This window comes from Pinus tabuliformis, chromosome 9, assembly GCF_031772625.1.
Source record: "Pinus tabuliformis cultivar Carrire ecotype Pingquan chromosome 9, CPIR1, whole genome shotgun sequence".
Lineage (NCBI taxonomy): Eukaryota > Viridiplantae > Streptophyta > Pinopsida > Pinales > Pinaceae > Pinus > Pinus tabuliformis.
Genome location: NC_142307.1, coordinates 1,354,188,164 through 1,354,208,057, shown reverse-complemented (window position 1 = coordinate 1,354,208,057; position 19,894 = coordinate 1,354,188,164).

The window sequence follows — 19,894 nt, the reverse complement described above, 5'->3', positions numbered from 1 at the left end:
TATGTTGCTTGTGTATTAAGAGACAAATCAATCTTTGTTTTGTGTAATATTTTTCCTCCCGCGCCTTGATTTGAAATAGATAAGATAAGGAGAGATAACATGTGCATATTAATGTATACACATGGCTGGGCTAAGGTGATACTTACTCTTAAGCTCACGAAGGATAGCTAGTTATAATCTATGTGTTTATATACAAATATACTTTAGTCTGTCGGGCTGAGACCATATAAAAGCTTAGGAGCGATAACCCTGGGCTATATATGTCTCAGCCCTTACTCGATATTAATAAGTATATGTATGTATATAGCATATGCATTATGCAACCCCCCAGAGTTATATTATCTTGGATATATATATATATATATATATATATATATATATATATATATATATATATGTATATATATATATATACATATATAGATATATATCTATATATATATATATATATATATATATATATATATATATATATATATAGATATATATCTATATATGTATATATATATATATAGATATATATCTATATATGTATATATATATAGATAGATAGATATCTATATATATATATATATATATATATATATATATATATATATATATATCTATATATATATATATCTATATATATATATATATATATATACATATATATATATCTAAGATAATATAACTCTGGGGGGTTGCATAATGCATATGCTACATACATACATATACTTATTAATATCGAGTAGGGGCTGAGCCTTAACTAAGCTCTCGAGGGGCAAGATTACTTCATGTAAAATTTTAAGCATATAGATATGTGTTACAAGGCTAGGTGGAAGCTATATAAGCTCAAAAGAGATAGTGGAGTACTTAACAGTAAATATGCATAGGAATATACATATACACACATCTGTGTAAGTATAAGCAGTTAAGGATCGAGCCAAGTATGTGTTAAGCTTAGGAGGGATGGATCAATGAGCTCACAAACATGTTCATATACATTGTTGTGTTATAGGCTTGGGAAAAGGGATCTTATACATGCATTAAAAGTTACCAAAGTGTGGGGCTAGGAATGTAGAGAATTCAAAGGAAAATGTTTAAGAACTAGTTAAACCAAGCGTTAAGGCGTTATGAACAAGCAAAAAGGCATGATAAATTCAGGTTGTTGAGATATGAGCACGTTATAGCCATCCACATGTCCCAAAGATTTTACCCTGGGGAATTCATTTGGAACCTAGGAAAATCCTATCGGGATTCGTTCACTAGGTCAATGTGGAAGGTCGGGCCATTTGTTAAGAATTTAGCGCATTGCATCAGAGGACCCTCTCCCAAAATCACTTATAAGAAGGAATTTTAATTTTACCATGCAAAAGAAGTCTAGGTGGGACCCATGGACAACTTGGTAGGTGAAGTGACCTCAAGGACATGTGACTTGGAAGAATGGAACACGTCACAAAAATTTAGGGATTTTTGGAATCAAATGACTAGTAAATGGGAAAATGACACACCTGGAGGGGAGCCATGTGGAGGGCGACATCACCCTGACAGAAAGGGTCACTGATGTCTCCTCAACACGTTGCTCATGATAATTTCTTATGGATTCTTGTGCAATCCCACTGTGATTTAATTCATGGGCGAGATGGAAATTGTGGGTCCCACCTGCATAGGTGTAAGGAAGAGTGACCATGCAATTGGTTAGAACTGAGTTGAGATGGTGGGTAGCTAACTGCCTACTCCATGTAACCCCACTCTAGTTTCCCCAGAAGTTTCAACAAGGGACCACATGGGATATCACTGGGATTTTATTCTTGGGGTGATGTGGCCATAGAGGGGCCCACGCTTACATATCTTGTGTGCATTACATATATATGTGTGTGTGTGTGGACCTGGTAAGTAATGGACAAGGAAAATACATGATACAGTATGAATGGGTTGGCAGCCAAGGTTGTACTATCATGTGGTGATGATGTAGATAGACACATGGACACAACATGGGTACCATATGAACACCACGTGGTAGGTCATGATGATTGATCCAGGAATCTTTTGCTTATAGATGTATTAAAGAATCACATGTAGAAATTGCAGCTTAAACTTAGAAATCTAATGTGCACATGAGAGAAGAAGAAGAAACACATAAAGCATGAGAACAAGACAACAAGACTTGATAACAGAGTTCATCCAACTTGGAATACGTTTCCTGGCCCTTCTCGATCAATGGGGAGGCCTTCATTCATTAATTGGCATGAAAAAGAAGAATGCAATCATCAACTACAACAAAGGAGTCTTATACCTCCATTATGGAAAAATGGCTGAGAAATGGAGAACTCAGATGGAGAAATGGATAGTTCCATGGTGTTCATGGCATCGAGAAGGGTTGAAACCATATAAAATTTGTCCAATATGGACAAAATGGACTTTCGCCCCTCCTGCAAACTTCTGCCTCGAACTACGTGCAAAATCCTCCCTCTTGCACTTTTCCATGTTCATCGAGTTTTATAATCATTTCTTCGGTTTCAGGGATGCTTAAATCGGGGGTTCGTTTGTTTATAATAGAGATTATTCGAACAACACCCTGAAATAGCTCTTTTCGTTCAAACAAACAATACACGGGGAAAACAAGAAAATCCGACCACAAAGCTTAAAAGACGGATCTCAAATTTCATGAAATATGCCTTAAACTCCTGTTGGATTCACGTTTAGTCGGAAAATCACATCGCATAGGCAGATTGGCCAAAAACCCCAAATACACGGGATAACACAGAAAATCCGAAAAACCGGACTTCAAATTTTATAGAATCGGGTTTATAATTCCGTCAGGTCCGGCTCTTATCGGCACATCGCTATCACAATCGCATTGTCCTGGGCATCAAGGATCACCGATTAAATCTGGACAGTTGATCTGTTCCTTGGTTGGATGGTCAATATCGTATCGCAGGTTGCTATCACATCGGCCCTTTGTGTCTGGGATCACCGATCTCCCGACCGCCGATTAAATCCTAGTCGTTGATCTCTTTTCTGATCCGATGGTTGAGATTGGACACTGTGGATTGGCATATCACATTCTCTACGACCCAAGGTTTCTTCCTTTGTAACAAGGCATACGCTGACGCCAATCGCCGACGCCGATAATCACAATTGTTTCATCGCTCTGCCTGGGGTCTCAACATTGCATGCGGGTCTATCTCCGATGCAATAAGTCGGAGGTCGCAGTCGGGATCCCTGCCGCCTCCGCTTTAAGGCTTCTACTCAACCCTTCCGATGAGATTTTTCCTTTATTAAGGCCTTAAGCCCATTTTTAGAAGAAATGTCTCCTTCTTCAAAGGAACAAATGCAACTTCTTTTTGCGATAACTCCATCATCCGAAGTCCATTTGAGCCCATTCAAGTTGCAGCAGATTCAGAATGAAAAGATCTACGCAATGGGACTATTTCCAAGAGCATCCTTGGACTTTCATTTTCCTCTGTTTCCTACAAGTCAACCCAGAACTTTGACTGCTTCTATCTCCTTCGTTTGGAATTAGATTGGAGTGTTGTTCGCACCGTTGGAATCAGGGCGATGAGAACTTCGATCTAATGTCAAGATAATTGCCTTTCTACCACTTTGAATTTTGAGCTTTTCCCATGCCACAATGTATGAAGATCCACCTAGATCAATCCTCCCCACTAAAGGGCTTTTGGACCCCAAAAGCATTAGCACGCTATCTCAATCCACACTTTCAATCACTTGCACACGAAACTGGTACATTCTTGCAATCATGCACATCACACATGACTCAACAACCCCTTCTCGCCAAGAGTTCATAGCACACACTCATTGGCTAAGGATTACATAAAAAGTAATTAATGCCTCAAATACCAATAAGGGAAGGCCAAAATATCATCGTTGAGTCTTTGAATTGATGGGAAACACACCATCATTTTTACATTTACTTGCAACGTATGATTTACAATGGTGTCCATAACAAGCTACTACCCCCCAAAAAAACCAACTTAATAAAGCAAACCACCGTGAATGGGGTGGATTTATCTGTTGAACATATTCACCCTTCGGCTCCTTTAGCGATGTTTCCAGAGTGTGGCGTATCAGACACGAGGTTTGTTGGTGCCCCTCTTGGTTGCCATGACTACAATGATTCTTTCTCCTCCAGACTTTTGGGGCTGCCTTGGGGCGCTTTCCCTTGGTGTTCCTTCGATAAGTGTTCATGGAGCCTTCGCTATCGCTGGACTATGAGGAAGGAATTTCGTCACCTGTCATTGGTTGGTTACTGGCTATATTGGAGTTTTCCCTCAGCTCCTTTCTGGTGTATCCGAGTCCTGCATGGCACTGCAATTCCTTGACTTTGATGGGGTTTATGATTCCTGGCCTCTCATGCTGAGGCCCTTTCCTTGATATCCCATTTCCTTCATTCGTTTGGATCTAATCCCTATAGTATGTTTTTCAAAAGCAGCAAATTCATCATCGTGAAAATCATATGAAATCAGAGAATCGCTTTTTACCTCCAAATGACTATATTGCAGTTTTTCCAAGGCCTCGTCCTTGGCTTGCAACTGGTGTAGTAATATTTGGTTTTCGTCCCTTGCCTCCTATAGAAGCCTCCTTAGCTTGGAGTTCTCTGCTTGGATGTGGTGGTTGATCTCCTCAAGTTCTTGGCGTCTTGTTGTAGAGAGTGCCCTTTTCGTTATGTCAGTTGAAATCCTTGATTCATTGTCGGAATCAGACCCCAAATCTATGGGTCCTCCTGCCGCGATCCCAAAGGCTGCAAACTTCGTCTCGTCGTTGGAGTCAAACCCCAAGTCAATGGGCCTACCCCATGCAAATCCTGTAGTTGTGACCTTCTCGTCTTCCTCTGACTTAGAATATGGGCTTTGCTGCATGATGGCGACGACCTTCTGCTTCCCCTTTCTATCATTCCTCTCAGGTCTCAGCTCAGGGTGCAGCTTCCAACAATTCTCTTCGTCATGCCCCTCTTTCTCACAATGTGTGCAAGAGGGCTTTTCTCCCCTTCTCTTGGCTGCCGTGGTTCTCTTTGAGTGGTCATCTTGTCCATGTGTTCCCCTGTTTTCCAGATGAATGGCCTTTACACTGGCCGAGTCAATGGTAGTAGGTTCAAACAATAATAATGAATGCCTAATGTAACTATGTAATGATCCAATATACTTAGTTACTACTTCAGGTGTATCAAGTGCAATACCCAAATTAAGTGCTTTCTTTCTAAATTCCTCTGTAAAACTTTGAACATCCTGACCTTTGCCTTGCCTTAAATACTGCCAATTCATTAATGCTTTTTGCTTGTAACCCAAGGGATAAAATTGTTCCTTTAACGCAGAAATGAAATCAGGCCATGAGGAAAGAAGGTTACCCACATTCTTACTGCTTTGCAATCTGCTCTCCCACCAGATGAGAGTAGTGCTACTTAGCCGTAGAGAGGCCAGCTAGATTTTTGCCTCATCCTCCATGATCTGCTGAATCTTGCAGTAGATCTCAATTTGTCTAATCCAATTATTAAGCTTTTCTGCAGTACTTTCACCATTAAACATGGGAAGATCAAATTTGACATCTAATTTAAATAAATGTTTCTTGTGTGCATCCCTTGAATTCCTACGATGATGGTGATGGGAGGAAGAAGAAATTTCACTCGTGGGAGGAGAAGGAGGTGGATCTCCTCCATCATCTCCGTGCACTGAACCTTGCTCTTCTAAAGTTCTTTTCTCCTCACTTTTAAGCTTATCAAGTCTTGAGAACAACTTCTCAACATGATCTGCCATTGTATATAAGGTCTTGCGGAAGTTTACTTCCTCTTCATAATGAGCCTCATCATTTGCCATGTTTCTCCTTCGATGTGCACGCCCCACTTTGGGATCGAAAGGCTCTAGTTTCCCTTTGCCTCTTCGGAGCCTGTTTCTTGTTAGCATACAAAGATGCAATTCACATCTAAGAAGCCCTGCTATGATACCACTTGATCCAGGAATCTTTTGCTTATAGATGTATTAAAGAATCACATGTAGAAATTGCAGCTTAACCATAGAAATCTAATGTGCTCATGAGAGAAGAAGAAGAAACACATAAAGAATGAGAACAAGACAACAAGACTTGATAATGGAGTTCATCCAACTTGGAATACGTCTCCGGGCCATGCTCGATTAATGGGGACGCCTTCATTCATTAATTGGCATGAAAAAGAAGAATACAATCATCAACTACAACAAAGGAGTATTATACCTCCATTCTAGAAAAATGGCTGAGAAATGGAGAACTCAAATGAAGAAATGGATAGCGCCATGGCGTTCGTGGCGTCGAGAAGGGTTGAAACCATATAAAATTTGTCAAATCTGGACAAAACAGACTTTTGCCCCTACTGCAAGCTTCTACCTCGAACTGCAGGCAAAATCCTCCCTCCTGCACTTTTCCATGTTCATCAAGTTTTATAATCATTTCTTTGGTTACAGGGACGCTTAAATCGGGGGTTTGTTCTTTTATAATAGAGACTGTTTGAACAAAACCCTGAAATAGCTCTTTTCGTTCAAACAAACAATACATGGGAAAAGAAAGAAAATCTGACCACAAAGCTTAAAAGCCGAATCTCAAATTTCATGAAATCTACCTTAATCTACCGTCGGATCCGCATTTATTCAGCATATCACATCGCATAGGCGAATTGGCCAAAAACCCCGAATACACGGTATAACACCGAAAATACGAAAAACTGGACTTCAAATTTTATAGAATCGGGTCTATAATCCCATCGGGTCTAGCCCATATCGGCACATCGCTATCACAATCGCATTGTCCCTAGAATCAGGGATCGCCGATTAAATCTAGACCATTGATCTGTTCCTTGATCGGACGGTCAATATCACATCGTAGGTCGCTATCACATCGACCCTTTGTGTCGGGGATCACTGATATCCCGACCGCCGATTAAATCCTAGCCATTGATCTCTTTTCTGATCTGATGGCTGAGATCGCATGCTATGGATTATCATATCGCATTCACTACGACCCAAAGGTTCTTCCTTTGTACCAAGGCATATGTCGATGCTGATCACTGACGCCGATAATCGCAATCGCTTCATCGCTTTGCCTGGGGTCCCGACATCGCATGCGGGTCTATCTCCGATGCGATAAGTCAGAGGTCACAGTCGAGATCCCTATCGCCTCTGCTTTAAGACCTCTGCTCAACCCTTCCGATGCAATTTTTCCTTTATTAAGGCCTTAAGCTCATTTTTAGAGGAAATTTCTCCTTTTTCAAAGGAACAAAGGCAACTTCTTTTTGTGATAACTCCATCATCCAAAGTCCATTTTAGCCCATTCAAGTTGCAGTAGATTCAGAATGAAAAGATCTACGTAGTGGGACTATTTCCACGAGCATCCTTGGACTTTCATTTTCCTCTGTTTCCTGCAAGTCAGCCCAGAACTTTGACTACTTCCATCTCCTTCGTTTGGACCCGGATTAGAGTGTCGTTCACACCATTGGAATTAGGGTGACGAGCAATTTGATTTGGTGTCAAGATAATTGCCTTTTTACCACTTTGAATTTTGAGCTTTTCCCATGGCACAGTGTCCGAAGATCCACCTAGATCAATGATGTGGCACTATGTGATAGGCCAATATTTGAACGACTATATCTTTTGATCTGGGAGTCAGATTGAGACAAATTTTATATTATTGGAAAGGTATCAAGGAGACGAACAAAATGTTATCATCTTTTTTTAAATTTTGAGAAAGTCGAAAAAACTCAAAAAATTTAGACCCCATTTCCATAATGGGACATTAGAGGTTGGGTCATCATAGTAACTACCTCATTCTACCCTTAGTAGGGCGTAGGGATAGTAGGGGCTATGTTAAAAATTGGTATCAGAGCTTCCAAGTTCAACACTTGGACTGAATGACCTCTATTGAAGAAGAAATGGAGACAAAGTTTCAACTCTAGACCTTTGGGATAAATTGGTTCCTTGTTACAAAATTAACAGAGCAGTAAATCCAAGCATTAGGCCTAGCTTAGATCTTTGGAGCTAGGGTGGAGCTCTAACTTTGGGTGTTGTAGCTGAATGTGAATATGATTGCATGATATTTATAGCACTTTCTTATTATTTGTATCTTGGTTGCAAGGATGTTCTAGTATGATTGATTTGATTGAAAATGCAATGGTATTGCTCGTGTTTTCTATTGGGCAACTTGAAGGTTTGGATAGTCTATTGTTGTGACCATGGATGCTTGTTATTTATTTAGTTTTGCAGAATAACCTACAAGGTTTTATGCACGATTGTTTAAATGGTGTGTTCTTACACACTAGGGATGTCAATGTTGCATAACATAGCTACTCCTATACACACACACACACACACACTTTTTGGATGGGAGAATCCCATGGTATGTAAGTTATATGACTGAGAGCCTTAGTGGATTGGAGGTATCGTGTTTGTGACTCCATTTGAGAGTCAAGTGGTTCAATAAATGCTTGTTGTAGGTGTTGGTTATAACACTATGATCATGGCTTGCATACTAATTATTTGCATGTGCAAAGTGAATGTTGGGTGTAGAAATGTAATGAATGGTTATGTGTTAACTCAAGATTTCATGCCTGTCCTATGACACATTTTGTAAATGTGAAAAATTATAAGTATGATAAATACATGTGGTTCCTAATTGACCCCTTGAGGTTGCAGATGCCATGACCGCCAACCTTAATAAGAAGGGAAACATTTTCTAAAATGTTTAAAATATGATTCAAATATGGTAATGGCAGTCTTGGTGAAGAGAATGATTTTAATTACGTTATTAGTTTGGATCAAGGATTTAACTCTAACATTTGTAGTAGAAAGATGGTAATGGTGGCTAATAATAATTTAAGGATGTGTGATTAGCTATAAGGTAATGTATTTGAATTAACTTGGTATGATGACCGTTGGATATATATATATATATATATATATATATATATATTTAATTTCATTAATGAACTAATAACCGAGTCTGTGTAGCACATGGAAAGACTCAGTGGCAGTAAAAGGAAGCATGTACCTCGACATGGCGCACTATGATATGGACCAAGTCCATCAAGAATGAGAAGGAGGGAAATCCCTCCAAAGGAAGAGAACCTTCAGGAATTTGGAGGTTGAGCACCAGGATGTGGAAGAGGAGCTAAATATCTACAAGGCATAAATTAGGAAGCTTACTAGGAAACAACAAGAACTAGATGAGTGGAACTCTAAATTGTAAAAACATATAAAGGAATTGACATATCAAGCTAAATCCTCAAAAAAGGAAAACGATGTTGGCAGGAGGAGGCCCCATCAGACTAAAAAGGAAAAGAGAATATTTAGGATTTTTGGCATTGTACAGGGGAACAATTAAGAAAAGATTATCTCATACAAAGCAAAAGGAGGTGGAAAACCCCTGCAAATGTCAAGGACATGAATATGCAATGAAAAATGTTGAGATAGAGGAGGGAACATTCCATCAAGCTCCTTGAAAGCTACAAATATACATTGGAAAATACTTCCATGTATAGTATCTTGTGGAAAGTAAGACTTCAAAGTTGTTGTGAGTCTTGTAAAGAAGTATTGAACTAATTTTGGTATTTGAATACACAAACACACACACACGTAGATATACATATATATGCACACTTTCATGATGTCTGATAGTGCCATGACCATTGGATTCATGGGGATTGAGTTGATTTTTGGGACTGCTTTATTTTTATACTTATGTGTTGTGGATCTAATTTATTGACTTCATGAATTGATATCATTTCGATTATAAATTTTCACATGGCCATGTTGTTCTTTTGAATATTTTTTTTAATTGATATTGTGATTGCCTTGATTGTATTGGTTGCCTTTGTTTTACTTTTCAAAATTTTGCTTTCGACTGTCAGGCTTGGGGCCTGGGAAAAACTTGTTGGGCATAGCAAGAATGCCATAGGGATCTAGTAAAAGAGTTGAGGAGGACCAACATAAATATGACCTAAAAAGGGGCACTGCAAATAATTAAAGAGCAGCGCAAAAATGAGAAAGGATGGGATTAGGCGATGGGTAGAAAAAACCATCGTTGGTGTATGCTTGAGCACTTCTCTTGAATATGACAACAAGCATAAATGAGGAAATTGTCAAAGGATGGAAATTTCTTGTACAAAAAATGTATGAGAAAACAATAGCAAGGTGAAAAATGAAAAGGGATAAATTCTAGTAAAATAATTCCTTTCGTGGCATTGTAGTAGAAATTTGCAGAGCTAAAATGTTGAATATTTTCATAAAGCAAAATCCAGAATTAAAGGGTTGAAATCAAATAAAAGATAACTGACAAAATGAGACCCGGATTTTATCAGACTCTGGAAGGCTTATGAGGCCTCTCTTTACTATTAAAATCAAGGGCTCTGCATGTGCAATGGGGTTTGGACAAGTTATCTTAATGGAGCCTCCTAGTGATTATAGTGGTCATTTCAAGCATTTTCTTGTCATAGGGTCATTACAAACCATTCAAGGTAATTGTTTGAATACAACATGACATTCAATCTACCCCTTCCTTGGAAAAAAGATATCATTTTTAGATTGATCAAAATGTAGCCTAATAAGCACCATGATTTATCATTTTCACAAACTATAATTCTACATCCTCCATCTCTTCCAGTAACACCTTGGCTATTTAATCAATATTTAAGTGGGAATACTTTAGTCAAACTGATTTATTTGGATCTTCTACCAAAATCTAAAATTTACATTATTTACTTGTCCCAATTTGGCACTTAAAATTATGAAGGTAGACTGTGCCTAACTTGGCGATTCATCCATTGGACATCTTGCCAATTGTTAGTTAGAGGAGATTTTCCTTTGGTGCTATGACAATTTTACTATTGAAATTTTTTTTGAAATTGGAAGAAATTGCAAAAACCTATGATCATTATCCCTGGAGTTGGGTTAGCTTGATGAACAAGAAGACAAACCTAAGACTTTCATCCATTATGCTAGATTTAAACAATTTCTCAAAGATTTCTCTCAGTTAGAATCTCTTTTCTTGGAATTTGATGGATCTTCTTTTTGTAGTAGCAAGTTTACTATGATTTGGAGGTTGGCTACACCAACCCTAAAATTTCTAGAATTTGGCTACATATTAGCAATAGATGCAAAAATATTTAATTCCAACATTTTAAGCTCGAGGAACAAGTTATTTAGTCACTATACCCTTCAAAAGCAATGCATTCTCCATTATATATTTGGTGTACTGTAAGGACATACAAGTATTAGATTTGAAGGATTGCAGGTGCATTGGAAATGATGGATTGAAGGCTGTGGCATCACTTGGAAAAATTAAAAACATTACAGTTGAATAGTTCAGATATCAGTGATGTTTGCTTATCCTATTGAGGAAGTGGCAATGTGCCATTGGTATCACTTTTTTTAAGAAGTTGTCAAAGGTTAACTAACAAAGGCACATTTGCTTTAGTTTTAGGTTTCCTTATTCAAACATTGCAAGATCTTGACTTGTCAAAATTTTCGAACTTAACTCACAATGTTATTGGAGTTTTAGTCAAAAGTGGAATGTAGATGGTGGAACTTTGACTCCCAGAATTCCCTCTTATTGGTGATACATCTATCATCACTTTAGAATCAATGCATTTCTAAAGTCGGGGATATGTGAGCGACACTTTTTTGACTACATAAATGAAGTATTGCTTGCGATATAAAGGCCATTCGTTAATTATCATTCTTGGATAACAAAATGTTATTTGTGGACTTCTCAGTTATGACTAATCATAAGTCATTTGATGGTATCAAGCAACCTTTTCATTGCTAGAGAATTTATGATGCCTATCGAATATTGGGGCTATGGTCCATTATAAAGTGAGGGCGTTTTTCCTGCCATTATAAATCATAAGGTGTACTTTTATAAATAACAAGGGTGCTTTTCTTGCCATTATAAATCACAAGGTTTATAAAGTGAGGGTGTTTTTCCTACCATTATAAATCATAAGGAGGCCTATCATAGTGTAATTCACATAATTCAAAAGATCAAAATCAAAAACATTCTAAAAAAGCTTCATCGCAGGGGGTGGCAGCGCGAGCACCTTGGCCGACCTCTGGTGGTAAGGTTGGTAAATGGATGAAGCATACTGAGTCCGCGGATGCTGCAGATGAGTCTGTCGAGGAGGAGGTCTCGGAGGATGAAGATGAGGAGGAGTATGATCGTTGTCGAGGTCGAGGTCGTGGCAGGAGGGGCCGTGGGCGAGGAAGGGGTTGTGGCAGGTATAGTGAACAATCAGCGGAGGGTAGTCGGGCAGGGAGCTCTGGAGGTAGGCGTGTCAAGAGGGATATCCGACGTAGGCTTCACGAAGCAGAGGCTGCTTTTGTTCAGGAAACTCATCCACATGTTCGCAGTATCATCGACCATCTTGAAGAGCAGGCTTTGGAGGATCAGTCCGACCCTGAAATGTTTGATTGGGAGACTTATCTCCCTGATCCGGGTCATACTCGCGGGCGTATGTCGCTCTATAAGCAATCATTGCATGTGTATTGGGGACTCAAGCGTCTTCTGGCGCGGGCTATGGAGCAAGTCTCAGCAGAAATGTTGGATATAGCCCACGCCAACCTCAAAAAGGAAATGAAGAATATTCACATGACTCTTATGATGCAGGACAGACGGATGGATCAGCTATTCCAGTTGCTTAGGGACAATGGGATGGTTAAGGCCGAACCTGCGGCCCAACCCGCCGATGCTATGAAGCCGTAGAACCTGGAGGTTATGCGTGACTGTTTCTGTTTATATGATATCGTTTTCAGTTCCTTTGTTTTCAGTTAAAACTATGCATAGTATATCCATAGGTAGATTTGGCAGTTTTGATATCAGATTTGACAAACTGGCAACTTATTTTTTTGGATAGGTGTCATATATTTTCGAAGCCCACCTGGTTTCCCTTCTGGGCAGGTGGTGTTGTTTTAATCCTCTGTATATAGTCTGCTTTCGGTTATATTAATAGCATCTTACCTCAGTTTACAAAAAAAATAAAAAATAAGACAATGTTCTTTGTGTAGCTCGTAACTTGGCTTTTGATATTTTTTTCTGCAATTGATGGAGTGATCGATGTCTAATATTAGTCAACGCCCAAAAGTCAAGTAAGTCGATGGAGTACGAGGTTTCTTGCCCCCTTGAAGTTTAAAGAGAGATGAGTCCCCCGTTCAACCGTTTAGTAAAATTTCTCACATATCAGATCAATGGTGAGGATCAAATTTGGGGACCCTCCCTTCTATTTGAAATTTACAGAGGAAGCCTTCACGAAGTTGTTTTTGGTTTCTTCAAAACCAACTGTGTTTTGTTGCTACTGGGGCCCACATGACCCTTCACTTCATTTTTGAAAACATTGTTTTATATATATTTCTCACTCGCAAGCCAGATAATATATTGTAAATAATTTAAAGGGGCAGGACTTCATTTTCCAAGGGGGGATTTCTTATATATATATATATATATCTATATCTATCTATATATATATATATTATTTTTATTTTTTTAATTATAAACTCTCCCAAACAAATAGTTTTCTAACCGAAGAAAATAAGTTTAATAACTGATTTGACAGTTAACATGGGGAAAAAAATAAAAGTGAAAAACGAAGACAAATTAAGGGGTTCGAGGTTTTGAAATGGAAATTGTATTGTAATGGATAAATATCTAATAAATCAATTAATGAAAACCGATTTGATTTCAATGTTGAGATAAGTTGCAATAAATTTAATTTTCCCTGGGCGTATTTATTGTCTCACAGTGTGTTTTTCTTCTGCTGGAGAAGGTGTATGTAGTAGCATGATTGTTCTATTCAAGTTTACACATTTGTCCTCCTAACCATATGTTTCAGATGACACCAATAAGTTGAGTAAGAGCACCTTAATGGGTTCTCCTCCTTTTTCAGAAATACATTCGTATATTTTGCTTCTTTCCTCAATATCCCTCTCGGGTTTTAAAACTTGAATTTCTTCTAGCTCAATTTTTAATCCTACCTTTTCTAAATAGCTTATTTTCATGTTATGAGTTTTAAAGCTTGTAACCCTCAATGAGCTAGACACACTGATTGTAAAAGATGAGTTTTCAAAACTAGAATATTCATTGCATTTTTTTTAAACCAAACTCCAGCTAGTCATTTAAAAAGTTTTTAATTAAATGTGTGATACATGTCTAAGGCACTGGCCTCTTACAACTAGAGGGTTTCTCTGAGGAACAACATAAATTGGCACCATTGTTGGGGAACAAAGGAACAGAGATATCTTTCCCTAGCTATTAAGGTCTATTTCTTGATGAAGAATAAGAATTGGATATCAATATTGGTTGTTAATCATTCATCTAGTGACTCCACTAGCAAAGATTTTACCAAAAAAATTCAACAGACAGGAAAATGAAGAAGCAATGTGGAAAGACCAGGTATCAAATTCTCAGGTTTTTCAAGGAATATATATCCTTTTTTACTAGTTATGTGTTATATTTTCCTCTACATATCAAAAATATTATTTCCTACTTCATATGCTCAAATGATCATAAACCCCATAATGTATATTCTTCATTGAAACAAGAGGGTATATCCTCTTCTTGTATTATTGACCTTGTATTGATTGCTTCCTTTGAATATTCTAATAAAAATCATTTTTTCATTACAATCCCTCATGAAAATAACCAATCATGTCAACCTGAACATGAAAAGACTAATTTACCATCTCTGGCAGTCATTGTTGTGCTTTCCAATCAACCTACTGAAGTTCAGTCCAGAATTAAAGGAATTTTTGAATTCCTAAGGCTACTATCTATTCTTCATGATTTCCCTCCAAATTGTTTCAACTGTCTTCCTAAATTCAGTGTAGAAGCCAATTTTATAGTTGGGCAACATATCTTGGCCTTTGAATGTTTCATGGAAATATTTGATATTTTGCATGAAGATGTGACTATGAGGAATTTTATTATTCTTTAAATGGATATTCTCAATAGTGGTTCCAACATTTAAAGCCAAATTCAATTAATTCTTGGAAATATTTTCAATATGTTTTCCTAAGGTACAGGGGTAAACATAAATCTCATGAGAAATATCTCTTGGAGCTATATGATATGCGAAGGAAGAGTAGTGAGACTATTACTAGATTTAATAGGATATTTGAGAGTTTTTATTTTGGTATGCCAAAGGACATTTGGACTTCTAAAGTTGTTGCCATGATATATTACTCAGCAACCCATCTCTCTGATTTGGTTTTTTATCTCACGGAAAAGAGACTTGCAACCCTATAGAAGACGTTCATTGATGAAAAGGAGATAAAAATTAACGTATGGGCTTGTGGGGAACTTCCAAGTTAGAATTTGCTTGCAAATTTGAATACAAAGTAGAAAAAAGAAGAGTATGAACAACAATGGTCGAGTCTAAGTTTGTAGTACGATATTACATCTAGCCATTCATAGTTTTGTGTTGTAAAAAATGTAGGAAATTTTTATCAGCAAGAGGAATTTTTTCCTAGTTATAAACAAATGGATGATTTTGGTATGAAATTTATTGAAGATACTTATGCATGTAATGATGGTACATTCTCACAATGTATAGGAGTTTTTGTTGGCAGTGGTGATTTTTTTTTTAATTTATGACAAACAATTATCACATCAACATTTTTTTAAAGGTGGGTATGTGCCGATGAGAGGAAATTCCCTCTACTAGGTTTCAACCTGCAACTTCTGAAAATTGTTCCCAAGTGTCTTCTTCTCAAAACTCTAACGAGGTTTTCCATCTGCGGGCTCTCTAACAGAGGGCATGAACACGTCAGTTGGGAGGGGAGAGATCCATTCCTATCATAGCATTGCAACAGGTGAGTCAAGCAGTCCAGGAGGGGCCGCAGGAGCCACAACTTCTAACAGATCTGAAGGAGGAGGAAAAGGAACCCCATTCCTTGGAGAAAAATGGTAAGCCAAAATTTGAGGCCAATTTCTTCCAAGAGTGATGAAAAATCCCTGATTTGTGATTACCAGCATGGAGAATTATCGAAAATTTAAGAAAGATCATGCCTTGATTTGTAAGTTTATAGGCATTTGACCCTCAGAATAAGATCTTGTAAAGTGGATCCAATTAAAATGGAAGCCAGAGGGATTTATAGATTTGAAGTTGGGGACTCAAAGTTTCTTCACAATGATTTTTACCAGTCTTGAGGATAAGAAGAGGGTTTTTGAAAACGAGCCTTAGTTTTTCTACAATGCAGGACTCTTCATGCGCCACTGGTTAGAATGCTACAATCTAGACCAAAATAAATTCATGGTTGCCCCGGTTTGGGTTCAACTGTTCACTCTCCCGTTGGATTTTTGGGATACAAAAATATTGGAAGGAATAGGAAACTTGATTGGGAGTTTTGTTAAGGTAGCTAATTCCACAAGGCGAGGTCAGTATACTTCTTATGCCTAAATTTGTGTTTATATGAATATTACTTAACCACTCCCAAATTTTATTGAGTTAGAATATCAAGATGAGGTATGGCAACAACCTATATACTATGAGGATATCCCATTCCACTATAGAATATGCCATGCATATGGCCATTTGCACAAGGAATTCCCCCTCAATCAATCGGAATCAATGGATTTGAAGACCTCTAGAGAAGAAGCCAAGCCACAAGAAGATTCAAAGGGTTTCCAGGAGGTTCAAAAGAAAAAGAAAAATGTTAAATCTGCCCCAGTCATTGTGCAATCGCAGCTAAGAAAAGCCTCAAGAAAATCTAACCGTTATAAAATCTTGACAATGGAAGGAGAGAATCCCAACAAACCACAAGATCCATCTAGAAAATAAACCCTAGATATATAGTGAAATGCATAAAAAAACCTAAGAGGAAAGTGGAGGAAGAACCACAAAAAAAAGAAACCCTTGATCAAAATAAGGAGCAAGAAAATATGGAGATAGATGACTCGAAGGAGGATCTCAACACAGAAGAATAGATCATGAAAAGACTGCTAAATGAATGGTGACATTTGGATGAATGATTTATCCCGAAAGACAAAAAATAACTATACAAAGAGGCTTTCCAACTTCACAAACCCAAGTAAGGATCGACATCTTTGGATCAACCAAATCATCTGGGATCTCAGCAAAGTCTGGGCTTGGATTCGAATATAGTCGGAAAAGGAGGCAAGAATAGGGGTAGAAATAACTTGCAAGAATCCATACAAATGGTCGGGGATATGCTGGTAAACTCAGGAAGGGTGGTGTCATTATCGATAGTTTTCCACCAAATCAATAAGCCTTCTCAATGATTATAATATCGTGAAATGTAAGAGGCCTCAACAATGAGGAAAGTAGAGGTACTTGAAAGATAGACTCAAAAAATACAAACCAAGTATAATGATTATTCAAGAAACTAAAATATCGAAGAATAGACTAAAGGAAATTGTGAGGGGTCTTCTACCTCATTATGAGGTGGTGGCTCAAGATTCCAAAGGAGGTGTAGGAGGCCTCGCTATCCTCTGGAACCCTGATGAGATAATCTTTGAAGGTTGGCTCAGCCTTCCTCAGATTCTCTTAGGCAAATTATGGCACATGTACTTGAGATTGAGCTCTTCTAACAATGGTATATGGGCCTAACATTCCAGGAGAAAAAGGGGTTTTCCTCGAAAATTTAGGAAAACTAAGAAGATTGTATTTAGAAGAGTTATGGATTCTAGACGGTGATTTCAACTAGATCTTGTCACTAGATGAAAAGAAGGGCATCCTCTGTATCGATACAAAGATGGATGAACTTTAAGACACCATTTCAGAGTTGTAATTAGTGGATTTTCCCATAAATAATGGAATGTACACTTGGAACAATCGTCGAAGGGGGCCTCATTAGGTAGCATCATGCCTTGACAGATTCATGGTTTTTGAGCATGTTATTACTAGAGATATATTCCTTAAAGAATCCATCCTCCAATGTATGGGATAAAATCATTGGTCGATGAGGATGGAGATTAATCTGAAAACTGCCCCTAAGAACTAACCTTTCTTCTTTGAATCCTTTTTGTTAAGGGACCTTTCATTTATGCAAAAAGTAGAAAGTTGGTGGAAAGGAATCTCAACTCATGGAAGAAACCACATGCACACATTTCAACTCAAATTAAGAGGCATTAAATCCCATATTAAATACTGAAACAAAGAAGAGTTTGGCAACATCATGAAATATTAGAAACAACTTCAAGATAGGATGCAGGATATCCAACAAAAAATATACAATGAAGGAAGATATGACAACTTAGTGGAGGAAGAAGGCCAGTTGGTGAACAAGAAAGAAGAAAGAAGGAAACAAGAGGAAATTATGTGGAAGCAGACATCTAGAATACAAGGGCTCAAAGAAGGCCAGAGGAACACACTATTTTTCCACAAAGCCACGATTCAACAGCGATCGCATAATCGAATGTTCTCTCTTAAGGACGGTTAAGGGAATAGACTAGTCCAACATTAGGAGATGGAAACCTTATTGGTGGACCACTTCCATTCCATTCTTTATGAACCTCCCCAAGATATATCAAAAGCCATACATAGAATCACTAGCCATATCCCTCAAATTATTTCCAGGGAGAAAAACCTAGCCCTAATGTGAGCAGTTACTTTGGAGGAGATAGAGGATGTTGTCAAGGGGATGGTAAAAAAAAAAGCATCAGGGCTAGATGGATTTATGACAGAATTCTATTAAGTTACTTGGGACTGCATTAGGCATGAAATTCTAGAAGTGGTGGAGGAATCTTGCTGAAACCAACAAGTATGTCAAGGTCTCAACTCCACTTTCATTACTTTAAGCCCTAAAACTGCAAACTCTGAGGAGCCTCAAGGTTTCAAAAAATAGTTTCTTATGTAATTTCATTTACAAGATCATATCCAAGATTATCGTTAAGCGTCTGAAGCCCCTTCTTCCATTGCTTATCTCCCAAGAGAAAACTGTTTTCGTGGAGGGTCGTCAAATCCTCGACGGTATCATCACTTCACAAGAAATTGTTCATCGCTTGAAACAACTTAAAACCCCAGGAATGTTGATCAAGTTGGACCTCTCAAAAGCCTATGATCATCTAAGGTGGTATTACCTTATTAATATTCTTAAAGCATTTGGTTTTGACCAACGTTGGTTGAACTGGATCTATTCCCTTATCTCATCTCCTGTTTTCTCTATCTTTCTTAATGGCTCCCCAATTAAAACTTTCAATCTCTCCCATGGTTTAAGACAAGGTGACCCTATCTCCTCATTTCTTTTCATATTGGTTGCTAAAGGTTTGGGTCGATATCTGAAATCAACAGTTCTTTCCTCCTAGATTAAAGGTCTTATACCTTGGGGCAATGATTTACCCTTTAGTCATCAGTAATTTGTGGATGGTATCATGTTATTTTGTCAAGTTTTTCTTCGGGAAGTGATAAATATCAAAGAGATCCTACATGATTTTATGACTACCTTTGGTACCCTGATCAATAATGAGAAATCTAGCATTTTATTTTTTAATGCACTTGTAAATACCCAAGATTTCCTCACCATGGTGCTTGCCTTTGGTATCGGCTCACTCCCTTCCAAATATCTGGGCATGCCTATGGTATTCAACTCATTAAAGACCTCTTGTTGGAAAGACCTTCTTCAAAAGATACAGAAGAAACCTAGCAATTTGGATTTCTGATCCCTTAACCTGGCTAACAGGATTGTTCTTCTCAAAGTAGTATTACAATCGATTCCTATCTATGATCTGTCGGGGATGGCAACTCCCAAATTCTCATGTTAAGCTATGGTCAACATTTTCAAAAAGTTCTTATGGGGTGGTGCTCAACAATTAAAGAAATGGGCTTTAGTCTCCTGGACCAATCTTACAAAACCTAAGATGACTGGGGGTTTAAGTCTTAGGGATCCATTCACTCTAAACCAAGTCATGGGATATAAACTCTCATGGA